Source organism: Pelophylax lessonae (assembly GCF_965119305.1).
Source record: "Pelophylax lessonae genome assembly, chromosome: 10".
Classification (NCBI taxonomy): Eukaryota; Metazoa; Chordata; class Amphibia; order Anura; family Ranidae; genus Pelophylax; species Pelophylax lessonae.
In genome coordinates, this window is record NC_138777.1 from 69,401,161 (window position 1) to 69,420,629 (window position 19,469).

The following is a 19,469-nucleotide window of genomic DNA, read 5'->3' on the forward strand; positions in this document are numbered from 1 at the left end:
GCATATAACTGAGAAGCTCTTCATCCCTGTACGAACGTTTGGTCATTTTGGCAACTAAATTTACTCGTACAGTGATGCGACTCACAGGTAATAAAAGCACCTGGTTGTCGAAGACTATTTCAAGCGCTACAAAAAAAACTGCTAATGCTAGCAGGGATCAGGCCTGACTCTGCTAACACAGCGGTTTTGTGTCTTGTGTTTTTTTGCAAGTGACAGTAATCTATTGATTACTACACTTGCCTGGGTGAAAGGGTTAAACGCAGGTGCTGGCCGGAATCAGTACTGATCGTGCAAACACCGCGTTTTGGGAACCCTAAACTATGGGGGCGCTAGTATAGTTCTGATCAGATCAGATATTGATCTGTTCAAACACTATACTAGAAATGGAAGTGTAGGTGCGTGCGTGCGTGCGTGCGTGCGTGTGTGGCAATCAAGGGGTTACTTCTAAACTATGCGCTGGGGATCTGGGGGGGGGTGGCGGGGACCCTAAACCTCCTTTGGGAAAGAAACTAGCTAGCTAGCGCAACCTCAAGTCACAATGACACCAATACAAAATACAGTAAAAACAGTATATTATGTGTGTATTAGTGCTAATGTGACAGAGGGTGTAGGGGTTAACGGGATGTGATCAGGGGGGGATCAGGGGTTTAAATCTTTATTGGAAGGGACTGGCGGGTATCCTAAGGATAAAAGGAACGGTGGCAAGCGCTAAACCTGGTCACAAGTCACACTTATACGGGTATATAGAAAATGCTATATACTGTATACAGTGTGCGTTGTGGCAGGTGGTGTAGGGGTGATCAGGAGGGGATCAGGGGATTAAATCTTTATTGGGCGGGTGGGGGGGACCCTAAACCTGCTTGGGACACAAACTTAGTCGCCTGCGCTAATTCTGATCACAATGACACTAATACAAAAATACAAAAACACAGTATATTACGTTTGTATTAGTGCTGATGTGACAGAGGGTGTAGGGGTTAACTAGCGGTGATCAGGGGGGGATCAGGTGGGATCAGGGGCTTAAATCTTTATTAGGGGGGGGTGGCGGGTAATTCAAGTGGAAAAAGGGGGGTCGCAAGCGCTAGACCTGACCACAAATCACACTTATACGGGTATATAGCAAAATGCTATATACTGTATACGGTGTGTGTTATGGCAGGGGGTGTAGGGGTGATCAGGGGGGGGTCAGGGGCTTAAATCTTTATTGGGCGGGTGGCGGGGACCCTAAACCTTCTTGGGACAGAAACTTAGTCGCCTGCGCTAATTCTGATCACAATGACACTAATACAAAAATACAATAACACCGTATATTGCGTTTGTATTAGTGCTGATGTGACAGAGGGTGTAGGGGTTAACGGCGGTGATCAGGGGGGGTTCAGGGGGGATCAGTGGGTTAAATCTTTATTAGGGGGGGGTGGGGGGTAATTTGAGTGGAAAAGGGGGGGTCGCAAGGGCTACACCTGTTCACAAATCACACTTATACAGGTATATAGGTATATGCTATATGCTGTATATAGTGTGTGTTGTGTCAGGTGCTGTAGGGGTTAATTGGGGGGGGCGATCGGGGGTGAAATGTGCCTATCTAACTGTGTGTGGGTGTGCTTGGTGCAGTACTCACAGTAAGATGTGCTCTCCTCTCACGCTGGATCCGAAAAGACCGTTGTGGGGGGAGGGCACATCTCCTCTAAGCCTGTGTTTACATTTCACAGGCTTAGAGGATGATCTGATTGGGCAGGACCGATCAACAGGTCCAGACCAAAAATGATTGGCCTGGACCTGATGACTGATCGGTTCTGAACCCAATCGAGTCATCATCGGCGGCGGGGACGCGCGGGAGCGCGCACAGGGCCGGCAAATTGTGCTGACGTAGGCCTACGTCAGTTTGCCTGGCCGGGGCTGAGTGCCGACGTAGATCGTCGTGCGCCGGTCGTAAAGTGGTTAATCTCATGAATGGATGAACAGAAATACAAATCCTTTGGTAGGTAAAATATACCCCCTCAGACATTGTCTGGACTTTAGCAATAAATACCCCAGGCCCACAGCAGGTGGGCGATAAGGGGTTAATCTCGTGATTGGATGGACAGAAATACAAATCTTTTAGAAGGTAAAACAGATATCTTAGATGTTTCCTGGAGTTCAGCAATAAATACCATGAAATGATATAGCTACCACATTGTAGCATAGGATGGTGGTACATGTAATCCACCAAGGTACAGGATTAAAGCATGGAAGGAGTGTTATCCACTGTGGTTTTATATACCTTGTAAGCAGCCCGATTATCATCTAAACCTGTTAGTCATACTACTAAACTCTGGGCATACTATGCCTTTTGTAATCATAAATCTAGCCTTTCCAGCTTTTGTCAGTAAATTCCCTTTTGCAAGGAAGTCATTTTCATTTTGCAGACATAACAATTCAGACATAATCCTCTAGGCTGCACCGGCAGATGTCTACTAGATCATTTATTTATCATATCAAATAGAACACAAAAACACATCAAAATTAAATCCTTGTATGACATTAATATTAAAACGCAAGGACCGCCATAGCTATGTGTGTCTAGAATAAAACTGAGTGTGACGCGATAAGAGCTAGTCATTTTCTACTTTACGATGAACTCTAGTATTAGTCCACATAGTGTAATGAGAGTTGGGTACAGACACAATACTCAAGGTATTATCAGGCACTAAACTCCACAAGCGTTGCTCACTAATTGCAAGAGATGGAGGTAAAAGTGTTAATTGGTATTTTGAAGATGTCAGTAGGTCATCGAGTTATTTTTCAACAGAAGCTGAACAAGGGTGTACGTTTAATAAACAGAGAAAAGCCATGATCATCAGGATCACAACTCATCTCTGGTGTGTACCGGTTTAGTTAGCTGAGATGAAGAGCAGAGAACATGTTCTTCGCTTCTCATCACAGTACATGACCGTTCTGTCACAAACGGCCAGTTTAGAAAAGTGAGATCTGAAGATCTCACAGCCGTTTCTCTGAAATATCTCCATTCCACATTCTCCAGCTCAGAGGTGGAGAATCAGGGAGAGAAGCTGTGTGATTAGAGGAAGAAGACTTCTTTCTTCCTATATATCAGCACCAGTGGGTTCAAAATTAATAGTAAAAAAATATATATATATATATATGTATATATTGTATGTGTGTGTGTGTATATATACTGTGTGTGTGTGTATATATATATATATATATATATATATATATATATATATATATATATATATATACAGTATAGTTTGTATATACAGTGGGTACGGAAAGTATTCAGACCCCCTTAAATTTTTCACTCTTTGTTATATTGCAGCCATTTGCTAAAATCATTTAAGTTCATTCTTCTTCCTCATGAATGTACACATAGCACCCCATACTGACAGAAAAACACAGAATTGTTGACATTGTTGCAGATTTATTAAAAAAGTAAATATTATATGAGTGTCACAGCAAAGGGTCTGAATACTTAGGACCATGTGATATTTCAGTTTTTCTTTTTTAATAAATCTGCAACAATGTCAACAATTCTGTGTTTTCCTGTCAGTATGGGGTGCTATGTGTACATTCATGAGGAAGAAGAATGAACTTAAATGATTTTAGCAAATGGCTGCAATATAACAAAGAGTGAAAAATTTAAGGGGGTCTGAATACTTTCTGTACCCACTGTGTATATATATATATATATATATATACTGTATGTACTGGTATGTGCATGTATATATATATATATATATATATATATATATATATATATATATGTGTATATATACTGTATATGTGTGTGTGTATGTATATTAATTATATATATGTATGTGTGTGTGTATGTGTGTGTATATATATATATATATATATATATATATATACTGTATATGTGTATATATACTGTATGTGTGTGTGTATATATGTGTGTGTGCATATATTTATATTAATATATATATGTATGTATGTATGTATGTATGTATGTATGTATATATATATATATATATATATATTTACAGAGAAAAATTATTCCACATCAGTGATCCCAGACTGCACTGGTGATAGGAATAAAAAGGATTGGGACTATAATGGACCATTAGTCGAAAGTATGTAGGTAAGCCAGGGAAAGAACGAAAGAAAAGTAAAATTGACGATATTTATTGAATGTGATTAAAAGTCGACATTGAAACAATGAAAAAAAGAAAACAATGAAAATAATGAAAAAAAAAAAAAAAAAAACTAATGATGCAATACAATACAGCATATTATGTCAAAGTAGTAGTCGATCGAACGGGTGAGTGCCTTTGTTCAATGCATTTCGCCTTTCGCTTCATCAGGAACTCCGGCGTGATTGAATCACCCTTTTGTTGGATTAGGACTACATTAAGACCTTCAAAGTTTATACACAAAAAGAGAGAAACATATATATAAATACAGGTTCATATCTTGAAAACTGGAAAACAGTCTGCAATATTCATTTTAACCCTAGTATATCAAAATATAGGGTCATGGGAATAAACACATATAGCTTACCACACTTAAAAGTACATTATGCTTAGTACATGGAACAATTGGACCAAAGATTGCGCTTCCCAATGGCTTGTCTTAAGGCTCTGAACCACATAGATCCAGGTGGGGCCCAACAGGGGTCCTCCATGGAGGTGGTTTTCTGGTATGAAATGGACCAGTCTTGAATTGGTACCACCGTAGCGGACAAAAGGTGGAGTCCGGGATTCTGTGGACAAACATAGTGTGTCTTGTATAGCATGTCTGATATCATATAAATTGTCTTAAGGAGTCTATTGTTAGAATAGATAAGCCTAGCTGTCTAGAGAGATAGAAAAAGGGAATGATTACAAATGGTAGGTATTTTGTAAACCTACCAAAGCTGGGGTCAGTTCTGGGAAGGAACATAAAAGTAAGGATACTATATTAGAAAGTTCCAACCATAAACATATGTTTGAGCCCATGAATCCACAGGAGCAACAGCTGAAAGGTAGCGGCTCCAGCAGACTGCTCGGCTATTATGTACAGGGACAAGACAGCAACAGATCAAAAAACTACAGAGTTTAGACATTGGCTATCCCCATAGAGAAAGTCCCAGGGGAAAAATTCAAGTAGTTGAGAGGAGAGCCTAATATGTTATCGGCCAGTATCTTACCTTACTACCTCAAAAGCCACGAGTCGGGAGAGCCGCCATGACTCATCCTCCCGCGCCCGTGGCTTAAGACTGGTCCCACCGGAAGTGACGGGTGTCCGCAAACGTCACTTCCGGTGCGGGCGCCATATTATCGGATGTCCGGCGCTAGAGGTCAAAAGAACCCCGTGGCCGGACACCCGCGCCGGCTGAGTAAGCCGGAGAGGACAGGCATACAGCTGTCCCCTGCTTGGCGCCCGAATTCATACCTACGAACAAGCCTATGGACAAGCAGAGAGCGAATCCTGATCCATTACAAGAATCAATACAGGGTTTAAATTACAACCTTTGATTTAAACAAATTAAACAGACAAATAAGGAATACATACAACAAACCAAATACAGTCCATAGTGGATTGTATGCGAGACTAGGAACTTAGCACGATCAGGAAAATCCTGCAGGTGGTTCCTATAAAAGCGTCAATAAGGTATATCAAAGAATATGAATACATGAAGATTCGATGAAGGCAATAAGTAAGAGAAAAATGGGGGGGGCAAGGAAGGGAAAGAGGGTGGGAGAGGAAGCAGGATAAGGGATTAGTAGATTCGTTCATCTGTCAAAGGGACTTGATCAAGACTTTCAGCCAATTATGACAGTAGGAGTGTCCCGTATTGTACAAGTTCTAGGGAAATACCCGTATGGAGGATGAGATTGGATAGAGGGTCTATACACAGCAAAACACACATATACAAATAGCGTCCCCATACCTGTCCTCCTCCAACATATAAGCAAGATTGGTAGGGAATCATCATCCCCGTTTGGAGGTTCAGTATAGCCTCTATATCAAAAAGAGTGATCAAAAACATGAAATAAGAAAGAAAGCTAATGATAAACAGTAATCACTATACTATCCTTCAGAAAAAAGGCTTGAAAAAGTACAGTGATATGATAAATTATTAAATTGACAGGTTATAGATTGTAATATGTGGGAACAACATTAACAGGGGTTTATGTTGCTGGTTGTTTTGTTTGATGATGAGAGTCGCTACCAAAACAAACTGGGAGGAAAGAAGAGGGTGGAGAGGTTCACAAAGCTATAGAAAAGGTTTGTATGAGACCGCAACATTAAGTCCTGGCCAATGGGTGGCCTGTAGATTGAAAATCCACCTCGCCTCTTTACGAAGAATTTTGTTATCCAGATCACCTCCCCGTGGGTTGGGGGGGATGACCTCGAGAACAGCGAACCTGACATAGTCTGGGTCGAAGTCATGATGCACTCCGATATGCTTGCAAATAGGTGTGTAGATAAGACCAACCTCAAGATAGTAGAGGTGGTCCTGTATACGTTTGGAGAGTTTACGTTTGGTCTTGCCTACGTAGAAAGCCCCACATTTGCAGAGGGCGATGTAAACCACCCCCTGTGTTTGGCAATCCGCGTAGGCTCGACATATGTGAGTCCCTCCCCTGGGTAGAGGAAAAGACGGACCCTCCAGGATCCATGGGCAAAGGTCACAGGTGCCACATCTGAAGGTACCTACGGCGGATGGTCCCCCCGCATGTTGCTCGGTGTAATGGCTATGAACCAGGGAATCACGGATTGACCTAGACCGACGAAATGTTAGCTGAGGGTATGAGGATACATATTTGGAAATGGTGTGGTCTTCCTTAAGGAAGTGCCAATTTTTTGCAAGGAGGTTACGTACCAGTTGATGGTCTGTATTGTATTTTGTCACAATTCTTGTGACCGCTTCCTTCTTGCCTTTTCTTTTGCCAAAGATCAATTTATCTCTCTCCAATCCACAAACTCTGCTATAGGCCCGTTTAAGGACCTTGTTACTGTAACCCCGGGCAAGAAGTCTTTGACGGAGGGAATCGGCCTCCCTTTTAAAGTCCTCCTCCCTGGTGCAGATTCTACGTATTCTCAAATATTGGGAATAGGGGATGCTTTGCACCAATGGACGCGGGTGGCTGCTGTCAAAATGGAGTATTGTGTTTCCCGCTGTGTCCTTCCGGTGAAGAGTGGTGTAAATCGATCCATCAGGATCTAGCACCACCTCAGTATCCAGGAAGGCCAGTCTGTCCCTATGCCACTGCATAGTAAAGGTAAGATTGAAAGGATTGGCACCTATATGTAGCATGAAACTTTGCAACTCCTCCAGTGTCCCTGTCCATACCATGAGCACATCGTCAATATATCTCCTCCAAAGGAGTATATGGTTCAGGAGGGGGTCGCCAGACTCCCCCGCGAACAGGGTACGCTCCCATCCCCCCAGGTACAGGTTGGCATACGATGGGGCACAAGATGTCCCCATCGCTACCCCCTGTACCTGGAGGTATGTGTTGTCATTGAATGTAAAAATATTGGAGTTAAGGATATGTTTCAAAAGTTTCAGGAGAAAATCAGCTTTAGGCCAAAATGAACGTCCCTGTTCCCGGAGGAAGCCAGCGACCACCTCCAACCCCTTGTCATGGGGGATACTGGAGTATAGTGCCTCTATGTCAATAGCAACTAATATGGAGTGGCCAGGGACAGACAGTCCCTCCAGGGTTTTCAAAAGTTCAATGGTATCTTTTAAATAGGACGGTAATCTCACGACGTGTGGTCTCAACTGATCGTCCAGATATTTACTGGCTGTTTCCGATACGCAGCCCATACCGGAAACTATTGGGCGCCCGGGGGGAGTGACAAGGTCCTTGTGGACCTTCGGCAGAGCGTAAAAGGTCGGAGTGATAGGCCATCGTGTTGAGAGGTAGCCTAAAAGGTCTTGGTCAATGATTCCCTGGTCAAAAGCATCACGAAGCAAAGAGTTAAATTCGTTAATTTTGTCTTGTATGCAATCCGAAGATATGGGTGCATACCAATCTGAGTTAGACAGTATTTTATTGCACATTGTGACGTATTGACCACGATCCATAACGACGACATTGCCCCCCTTGTCAGCGGGTTTGATGACAATGTCGTCGTTATGGATCAAGTGGTCAAGTGCGCACTTTTGAGACACACTGAGATTGTGTTTGGGTGCGGGGGTCATAGATAGAGACTCAATGTCTCTCACTGACTGACGCAGGAACGCCCATACAGCAGGACATGTTTGGAGTTTAGGAAAAGTTTTAGACTTTGCTTTGTATTTATGTGGACTGTCTTCTGGTAGTGATTCCTCGTCAGATGAGGAGGATGACAGAGAGTCATTTTCCTCCCCTCTATAATTTTCATTCTCGTTTAAGAGTTGCATTAGGATTTTTAAGGTTTTAAAATCCTGTATTTTATAATCCTTGTAAGTATCGTCACTAGCAGGGGCCTTGTCCTTTTCTTTATCAAAAATGTATCTGAACGTCAAATTTCTGGCGAAAAGGTGCAGATCTTTGACTAGTTCAAACCTGTCCAAGCCGTTGGTTGGGCAAAAGTTTAACCCCAGTGTTAGGACCTCCCTTTCAGAGGGTGATAGATCATATGAGGATAAGTTGATTATGTCTAGATTGTGATTTTTCAGATTTGCTTGATGACATGTTGGTCCATCGGCCCTAGTTTCTTGTCGCCCAGCGCTGGGGGTGGTGGAAGTAACCCCTGCGCTGGGGTAGCCCCTAAAGGGGGCAAGGTGTCAGGTTCGGACGTTGTTGACTCTTTATTGAGGTTTTTTGGCATGGCTCCCATGTGTGTGTATTGTGATGTGTTACTGTTGGAGCTAAACATAGACGTACGTAAGGGTTCATTGCTGGTATTTGAGGTCCCCGTTGCCCCTCTATTACTGCCAAGATTTTGTTTAGGCTTAGGTGTAATCTCATGTGGGGATGCTCCTCTTTTTCCCGGTTTATGAGAGGGTGTGTCATGGGTATTATTACCTGAGACTTTTTTGGGCGGGCGGCCCCTTCCTACTCTTCCCTTGACTGATGAGGTATTAGATCTGTGGGAGGATGTAGCCGACGAGAGGGAGGTATCAGATATCGATCTTGGTAACTCCGTCTCCTGTGCTGACCTATTTCTGGTGGGTTTGCCTCCACGTGGCCAAACGGGTTTTTGCCACTTATAGGCATAACCCCCCGCAAAGGCCAAACGATCCTTGTGATATTTAAAGTCTTTCTTGACTATTAAATTGGTGTTAAAGCGCTCTAAATGCTGGATAAGGTCTTGCTCCCGTCTGGTGTATTCAACATTTTGCAATGTGGGTTTTTTCTCCTGAAGGAGAGTCAGTTCCCTATCTATTTCCTCAAGATCCTGTTTATACTTGTCCCTGAGTAACTCCATCATCCTGGCAGTACAGGCGGTTAGATTGAGTATATATATATATATATATATATATATATATATATATATATATATATACTGTATGTATATATACTGTATATGTGTGTGTGTATAGATAGATATTGATTCAGTTTGTTTTCATGTGTCAGAACATGTCGTTACGAGTTCTTTTAAACTTTGGTTTCACTTTTTAAACTTAGCGGCACTGTAATATCACAATATCTGGTGAGATTACAGGCAGTCCACCCAAATATAAAGGGATCTCGGCCCTTTTCAGAGGAAATAATTCTCCTCTGATCACCCTGTGAGAAGTGAAGTTCTCGGCCTCCTAAACTGGGTGCCAGAGGAGAGAACTGCCGAGAAGTGAACTGAGAGAAAACTTCTCAGTTTTTTAAATGTACACCAAGATCAATTTCACATAATGATAATTGCAGTGTGTGCGCTTTTAGGAATAAAAAAGAATGCAATAAAAAGAAGCTGTAATGTATATCTGGGCAAAAAATAAAAAATAAAAAAACACATTCAGTTTACCTCTGCAATATATGCACTCTTCCCTATTTTGCCTTGCAAATGAGGCTTTTCACTTTAACAATGCTTAAAGTACTGAAATTACCTGTAGATCCTGTCAGAAATCTAGAGAGCTCCGACTCTCTTTCCTGCACTGAAATCCTAACCAGATTTATCAGCCTTTCCAGTTCTTGGACTACAGAACACTCGACTTCACCCTTTACAGCAGGGATTCTCAAACTATGGCCATCAAGCTGTTGTGGAACTACACATCCCATGAGGCATTGTAAAAAAACACTGACATTCACAGACATGACTAGGCATGATGGGAATTGTAGTTCCTGAACAACTGGAGGGCCATAGTTTGAAGACCCCTGCTTTACAGTATGGAGTTGACAGAAGTGATAAGTATTCTGTAGTCATGCAGACAGACCTCTGCAGGTCTAAAACAAGGCTTGGTATATCAGAGCAGCAGTGGCAGACTTGAAAGCTCGAATGGAAATGGTTTTCTGACAGATCAATAGGTTTTTGTATTTGCGGTGGTTTAAACACGTATGCACCGGATGGTTTTAACCTCTTCATGACCAGAGCATTTTTATAAATTCGGCACTGCTCTAATTTAACTGGAAATGCAACACTACGCAAATGACATTTAGATAATTTTTTCACACAAATAGAGCTTTGTTTTGGTGGTATTTGATCACCACTGGGTTTTTATTTTTATTATATAAATTAAAAAAGACTAATATAGGAGATATAAACAATTCTTTCTAACTGTGACCTAGGTATCTGTAGGTCAGTCTCTTCGGATTTTGTCTCGATCTCTTCACTCTTTGCTCCATAGGCTCTGACTTAACTCCCTCTACTGGCGCTTCATCAGATTCAGGGGCTGGTTGAGAGAGTTCTACTTTCTCTTTAAAGCGGAGTTCCGGGCACAAAATCGACCTAATCGATTTTGTGGCCATCCGCTTGCTCTTCTTCACCTGAAAAGGAATTGGATAGTTAGGATTTTTTTTTTTTTTTTACTTACCTTGTAATTGTAGAAAGAAATACTCACCTATTTTCCACTTCCTCCCTCTGTGGCCGCAGCCCGCGCCGTCACTTCCGGTTTGCAATGATTCCTGGGAGCTGAACGTCATCGCCCCCAGGAATCAATGCGACGGCACCGGCCCCGTTCGTCACTTCCGGTGCGACGCCGCATTCCCTGCTAAACAGCTTCTGGGCATGCCCAGAAGCTGTGGAGGAATGCAGCGCCGCACCGGAAGTGACAAGAGGGGCCGGTGCAGGCGCATTCTGGGAGAAGAAGACACTGAAGAGGACGCAGAAGAGGATCGCGCTGGCTTCAGCTGCCCACAACAGAGATGGCAACGCTGGAGAAGAAATTTTATAAGTGAGTATTTCTTCTTGCAGGTAAGTGCGAACCGGGACAGATCAGAGGCTAGCCATTGTGGAATGTACTAGCCCTGACTGTCCCGGGGGTATGTTCATTGAAAAAATGTTTTTGAACCAAAGCCTCCTCTTCTTTCCTTCTCTTGAATCTGATGCACACATTAAGGGGCATTCCACCTGAGAGCAGCTAAATAAGTCCATTGACTCAGATGGCCACAAGCAATATGTCCAGACATTTCCTTTTTACTGTCTTCTGGTAGGTGAGGAAGACTGTGATCTGGTTTCTGGTCCTTGCTTGAAGATGGTGTACTACTGGAGGGTGATTCAGTCCAAACAGTTTCATTAAGGGGCAGATGATGATTTCAATGCCAGGGTTGCAATGGTTCCATCTTGCCCTCTGTGTTGATCTGATACCATTGCAGATCAGACAGTTGCTTGTGAATCATATAGGATTGTGAGCTGCACCGGTCAGCAAGCTTGTGCTTTCTGGGAATACCTGGATTCCCCAGCAGCAAATAATTGCTCAGTTGTAGGTTCTGAACCTTCACACTTAGGTAATAGTTTCTCTTTTCCACTGACCTTAAACATCTGAAAAAAACTGGGCCCTTTCATATGCAGCCCTGAGTCGATGCACATATCTTCTGTAAGTGACAACAGACATCTGGGGTTGATGGACGCCAAATCCACAAGCAGTCAGGCCCCTTTCTCAAAAATGTACTGTTATATGCATGCACAACTACAGAGAGCATTTGCATTAGTGATGATGAATGACAGTCAGCAGCAGCAGAGCAGCAGGTTTTCCTTTCTTCCAGGCACTCACTCCTTCTTATATCAAAACAGCTCAGTCTCAGTTACAGGCAACCCACATACAAAATATGCCATTTTAACAGTGTGTCCCCATCCACTTATTTGGTCCTGTATAAAAAAAATATTGCCTTGTCTAATTTGGCCAGCTGGCCTGCTTCTGTTCCTCACATGCTGTGATGCTTGTAATCTCGCCTTGCTCCTCCAGCCATTGTGCCCACTAGGACCATTGCCAGTCGCTACCACCACCTGTTTCCTTCAGCGTTCAAGTCACCTCCACGGCCTCCGGACCCTGCAGCCAGCACAGCAGGCCATGCCATTCACAAACCCACCACAGACAAGTTACTTTGCTCCTCAACCAACATTTATTTTGCCACTAAGTCAATCTCAGAGTACACTCTGATTTCAACATCATTAACTGCAGTTTAGCTACTAAATAAAATGTGAATGAATTTACAAAATCTCACATTCACATCATTTACATTATAATGGCTCCAGAAACGAAACAGCAACCGAATAAAAAAAAAAAAAAAAAACTAGCATTGCCAAGTCAATTAGAGCAAGTTTCAATGTATGCTCACAGAACAGCATGGTGTTCACATGGACTGCCAAAAGCTAGCACCAAAGAAGTGGAAGGATCCATGGCATTGGCAAACTGTCCTGAAAACTGCAGTAATAATGTTAAGTATAAAAAGGATAAAAAAAAAAGCAGAAAACTGAATTTCAGGGAGGGTGGGGGGAAAAGAATTGGGATTTAATGAGACAATTATTTATTTACAACTGAAAGTCTCACTGCATCAAGCTACCCACTTGTTCTCCCACACTCAGGGCCAGCGCTACCACTAGGCACACTAGGCAGCCACCTAAGGCGCAGCCATGGCCAGTCACCTCCTCATCCCTGGTGGATGTCACCTCTGGCGCCGCCGTCCCTTTGTGGCCAGTCTGCAGGAGTGTAACTGAGGTCCGAGGAAGAGAGGGAATGTCTGCTATGGAGGATGGCAGGGGCGGGGGGTGGGAACTATCATATGCGGTACACTAACAGATCCCTCCTCTGGCTCCCCCAGCTGCAGAGCTGTTTAGCGGTTTAGGTCTCTGATTGCTGTCGAGGAGCTGGCCCGCCTCCTTCATTGTCACTGGTCGGGACTTGTGAGGGGGTGTGGCCAGCTAAGGGGTGACCCCCCGTCACTGGGGGACAGGGGGTGGTGTGGCCAGCCTCAGGGATGATTTAGCCGTCCTTCTGGGGCAGAGAGCAACATGGAGGTAAAAAAAAGTCTATAAAAATGCAATTTTAGTTTTTTGCACTAAACTGTGAGAAATTGGGTTGAAAACTGCTCTGCCCAATGTCTCCCAGTCAGGACAGTCAGAGATACATGAGAAACCAGATTCTATATTGATCTTTGTCAGCTTTTTTACTTCTATCTTTAGACTTTTAAATAGAAGTAAAAAAGTGCTGTTAGCTGACAAAGATCAAGATGACATCTGGTTTTTCATGTAGCACTGTCCCGACTGTGAAAAATTGGGCAGAGCAGTTTTCAACCCAATCACTCAATTTTTCACAGTCCTCTGCCCTGCTGTCACCCAGTCCTCTGCCCTGCTGTCACTCCATCCTCTGCTCTCACCCAGTCCTCTGCCCTGCTCTCACCCAGTCCTCTGCCCTGCTGTCACCTAGTCCTCCGCTGTCACCCAGTCCTCTGTCCTGCTGTCGCCCAGTCCTCTGTCCTGCTGTCGCCCAGTCCTCTGCCCTGCTGTCTCCCAGTCCTCTGCTGTCATTTAGTCCTCTGCCCTTCTGTCACTCAATCCTCTGTTGTCACCCAGTCCTCTGCCCTGCAGTTACCCAGTCCTCTGCCCTACTATTGCCCAGTCCTCTGCTTTCACTCAGTCCTCTGCCCTACTATTGCCCAGTCCTCTGCTTTCACTCAGTTCTCTGCCCTGCTGTCACCCAGTCCTCTGCTGTCGCCTAGTCCTCTAATTAAGGCAATGCCTCGCCTACAGCAGCTTTCTGGACACACAGAAAAAAAGTGTCCCTAAAATTGTTTTTAAATGTTAGCAACTATGTTAGCTTTGTCTGGCAGTTCAATGAGGGGGCAACAAAAATCACAGGGGGTATAGATAGAGCAGGTGCTAGACTACTTTGTGCCCTTTCTATACCATATATTGGGGGGGGGGGGGGTGCAAGTAGCTGCTCTTGCCTAGGGTGCAAAATAGTCTAGCACTGGCCTTGCCCACGCTGCAACTAGCTGGGTGCCAGAGCCCAAGGGGGTCCGTCCACACTCCATGCAATATGTGCTGCTATAAAGGAAAGGGCCACTCCATTGAAGCCCCTAAAGCTCGACAGCTTTATTAAAATGCAATGCACTGCATCCTTCTACCCTAGGCCTGTCCCTCTAAAGCCTTTCACCCATCTGGGTTTAGTTGTAGAAAAGTCTACTATATGTGTAAAAGTGAAGGTAGTCAGTTTAATGTGGAAGTAAAGTCTGCTTTGCTTACCTCCACTCCAACGCTGCGGCGTCTGTGCGCTCCTTTGTCACTGCTGACATCTTCATCCAGAATTTCTCCACATGCGAGCTGAGGAGTTAATTCCTCCCAACACCAAAGAATGCCAAGATTGTTCATCAGCTCAGTTTAAAATCTTTTGGCTCTTGCTAGCAGGTAGGTAAGAGGCTTTTATTGAATGAATATAAGAAAGAAGGATAGGTGGCGCTACTTGGAAAATAAATATCAAGTATCTAAATCAAAAATAATAAAAGGTGCTATTTCTTTAAATCCATGTGTACATGAAAACATAAGTGATGTATATGCAATAGAGTAATAATATATAACCGATTCCAGTACACTGTATCATGTGAATCCAATGATAATGTGCTGTCAGTGCTGAAAAAGTAGCAAAAATATAAAATCCAATAGGCAATGTATCTCATAAATGTTTAACAACACACTGTTTTATATAAGATAAAAATGCTCCCTGTGCAAATATGCAGTACATAAAATATAAACAAATGCAAATATTCATAAGTCCATATAGAATGTTAAAGTGACAAATGCAAAACCAGTGCAAAAAACACAGTCTCTGGTGGTGAACTGTAAAGGTGAATCCAGTCCTGCTCCCCCCCTTTCAGGTCTGCACTCACCAGAGGGTAAAACCCCTGCAGGGGTCACAGACACCAAGAAATAACCAGAACAAACCATATGTCTCCTTCTCCACCTCAATATGCCAGGTCGCTGGGGGCTCCCCATCAAGGGGTTATATAGATGAAAAGAGGCATCTCATAGTGTAATTCCATATATGGTAATTTTATTTAATACAAATAAAATGCACTTACAAAGGGACGTTAGATAAAAGCCACAGACAGGAACCGCAAGGCCGGAAGTGATGTGATGATGCACTATGCGTTTCATCAGAATGACGTAATCTGGAGCCTCCTGATGACATCATTCTGATGAAACGCCTATGCCCCCCACGGTTAGAAAACACCCCCTAGGGACATATTTAACCCTTTGATCGCCCCTGGAGTTAACCCTTTCCCTGCCAGTGTCATTAGTACAGTATCAGACAGACGGCTGATGTAAACACAGCTGTCTGTCATTCTCACTGAAGTAGGCACAGAGGCTATGCGATCCTGCTATATAGGATCGCATGTCTCTGTGGTTACTTCACTAACCGCGCCCCCTAACAGTTAGAATCACGCCCCTAGGGACACATTTAACCTCTTGATCACCAATAAAGTTAACCCCTTCCCTGCCAGTGTCATTTTTACAGTAACAGTGCATATTTATAGCACTGATTACTGTAGTAATTTCACTGGTACCCCCAAAAGTGTAAAAAATGTCAGTCAGGGGTCCGATCTGTCCGCCGCAATGTCGCAGTCCCGCAAAAAAAAAAAAAAAATCGCAGATCGCCGCCATTACTAGTAAAAAATCCAATAAAAATGACATATCTTTCCCGTAGTTAGTAAACGCAATAACTTTTGTGCAAACCAATAAAACCAATAAAAATACGCTTATTGCAATTTTTTTTAACCAAAAATATGTAGTAGAAAACAAATTGGCCTAAAATGTTAAAAATTTTTGATTTTTAAATTTTTTTTTGAAAAATTTCATATAAAAAAATTTGAAAAATATTGTTATTTTTTCAAAATTGTTGCTCTTTTTTTGTTTATAACGCAAAAAATAAAAATCGCACAGGTGATCAAATACCACCAAAAGAAAGCTCTGTTTGTGGGGAAAAAAAGGACGTCAATTTCATTTGGGTACAGCGTTGCGCGACCGCGCAATTGTCCATTAAAGTCACGCAGTGCCAAATTGCAAAATAGGGCCTGGTCTTTGAGCAGCCAAATCCTCCGGGGCTTAAGTGGTTAAATGATTAAATGAGCTTATCCCAACAGTCCCTTATGAAAAAGGAATGTATATGATGTTTCCTGATATACAGTAGACCACTAGGTGGTGTCCTTACACATCTGTATAATAAATGCTGTGATCAAAATATAGAACAGCAAGTATGTCAATAGAACAGCAAGTATGTCAATTTGTAAAAGTCACTTTAGGCCACTTTCACACTAAAGTTATGATCAGGTCCGCCTGTTAGTTTTTCAGGCAGACTTGATCGGACCCTCCATTCACCCCTATTGACCGGTGGGTGTAAAGAGACTTGTGTCTATTTACTCCCGCTATTCTCCAATCCAAAAAACAAATGTAAGGGGATTCGTGCACCCCCATCTAGGCGGATAGGATCAGAGGGCAGTTGGGTGTAAACGGACAGTATAGTCCATTTACTCCCGGCGCCGATAAAGCAGGGTGCGCTCTGTCTGCATAAACTGAGCAGACATTATTATTATTATTATTATTATTATTATAATACAGGATTGAGGGTAGACAGTACATCTACAATACACTTTAACCACTTGCCGACCGCCGCACGACTATTTACTGCGGCAGTCAGCCCCTCACAGGCAAAGCGACGTAGGACTACGTCGCTAGCCTGTGAGGCTCTAGGGAGCGAGCGCGCGCCGCTGGAGGCGCGCTCCCGCTCGCTCACGGACCCCCCCGCAAGTGTGCCTGGCGGACCCGATGTCCGCCAGGCACTCGCGATTGTCCGTTACAGCGGGAGAAAGGCAGGCGGCTAATGTAAACAAAGCCGCCTGTCATTCTTCCCTGTGTAAGAATGGAGATCATACGGTTCTGCTATGTAGGACCGGTGATCTCTGTTCTTACACCTCAAGCCACATCCAATCACAGTTAGAAGCACGCCCCTAGGGACACACTTAACCCCTCCTTCTCTAATAAATTTAACTCCTTGCCTGCCAGTGTTTTTTTTTACAGTAACAGTGCATATGTATAGCACTGATTACTGTAGTAATGTCACTGGTAACCCCAAAAGTGTCAAAAATGTCAGTCAAGGGTCCGATCTGTCCGCCGCAGCTCTGTAATTTTCTGGAAATGCAATGCAATATGGAAATGCAATGCAAAAAAATGACAAGAAACTTTCCCTTAGTTAGTAAACGCAATAACTTTTGCGCAAACCAATCAAAATACGCTTTTTGCGTTTTTTTTGGTTTTTTTTTACCAAACATATGTAGCATAAAACAAATTGGCTGAAAATGTTAAAAAATTTTGATTTTTAAATTTTTTTGGGGGGGAATTTCATGTAAAAAAATGTGAAAAATATTGTTTTTTTTTGACAAATTGATGCTATTTTTTTGTTTATAGCGCATGATCAAAAAATCGCACAGGTGATCAAATACCACCAAAAGAAAGCTCTGTTTGTGGGAAAAAAAGGACGTCAAATTCGTTTAGGTACAGCGTCGCACGACCGCGCAATTGTCCATTAAATTCACGCAGTGCCGAATCGCAAAATACCCCCTGTTCAGGAAGGGGGTAAAATCTTCCGGGGCTTAAGTGGTTAATACAGTTGGAATCAGAGGTCCCTGCTCGTTAGAGCTTACAATCTAAGAGATGGACCTGTCATCCATCCGCTCTGCACTAATCAGCAGGGGATCAGTGGGCAGATCCTCTGCTGATTTAAACTAAGTCCGCCCCCAGTTAAAGTGGCTTTAAGGTAAATATATATAATAAATATTATAATGTTATAATAAAAACTCACTGGGCATGATTTAAAAAAACACTGGCGAGTGCAAAATCTGATGCAGCTGTGCATGGTAGCCAATCTGCTTCCAACTGCAGCTTGTTCAATTCAAGAGTAACTGCACTTTTGTTAAGAAAAAAACATTCCCCTTTGGGTGATCTCTGTACATTGCAAGGATTATACCAAACTTTGTTGCAGATTCCTACCTTTCGTTATTCTGAAGAAATCACTGTTTGTTCCTCTGTGCCCCTGTGCTTGATGGGTCCAATGGGAGTGCTTTCATAATTATCTATCAGCTGTGCTTCAGAGCACTAATAAGGAAATCTGCTGGGCCTGTATCCCCCTGGGCATCTCCCCAAAAATGACATTTGAAAATAATGATATTCAAAAATGACAGGGGATACCTGAAATCTGACTTGTATATTAGGCAGACTTCTGGGAAAATTGGTGAGCCAATCACACAAGCAAAAAAATGATGTTTCTGGGGTGTGGTCAGTTTCAGTATGTGTACATTCTGTGTACAGAACACCTCCCGGTAGCCATATTGCATTGCATTTACAGAAAATTACAGAACTGCAGATTGAAAGGGAAAGGTAATTTTTAATAACATTTCATCAAAATATGACTTGCGTCGCAATTGTATTCGCTCTATTATTTTTCCCCATGAAAATGGAATTACCCTTTAGGCTTTGACAAAATAATGTGGAAGTTGATAGATTTCTATGCAGGGCTGCATCAAATTTTTAAGTTTTATCCATAATCCAGTTTTAATAAATCAACCCCACTGTGTGCATTTTAAAAACAAACTGTAATGTCTCTTTTACCTCATGCTGATCATGTAACGCATATACAGTATGCAGTAAATGTAATGCCCAGCTAGCATAGATATACATCCACAGTAGAATGAGGTTGTGTGGTGATTGATCACTCATTTCATGAGCCCAGCACACTGACAGAACTGTCACCAACAACTCCCAGTCATGGCTTATGATCAGTAGCCAGCAGGACAGGCTCCCGATCACATGACCGCTGTGAAAACCAATCATGGTGGTCACATAATACAGAAGCCGCGCCAGCATTATAGGGTTAAGAAAGTTTCCTACAAAGCGAACCTAAATGAGCATTGACAGGAGCTGGAAAATATAATCAAGCAATCAGAGGATATGTGTTTTCTGAGAGTGAAGAAACCATTTATAAAGCACTAGTTGTTGTGACAATCTTCTTGAAACTGCTTGTTAAAGTACATTTGTAGCAATCTAGCAGTACAAACTGTTCCTGATCTTAACAACATTATATTTCATACTGCAGAATTAAACCTTGTCAGACA

The 19,469-nt window shown here is 42.8% G+C and overlaps 1 protein-coding gene across 2 annotated transcripts in view; it reads left to right on the forward strand.

Moving 5' to 3' along the window:
* Nucleotides 1-19,469, forward strand: part of LOC309565640 (ras-related and estrogen-regulated growth inhibitor-like) — a 117,210-nt gene that overhangs the window by 32,921 nt on the left and 64,820 nt on the right. The window lies entirely within an intron of this gene.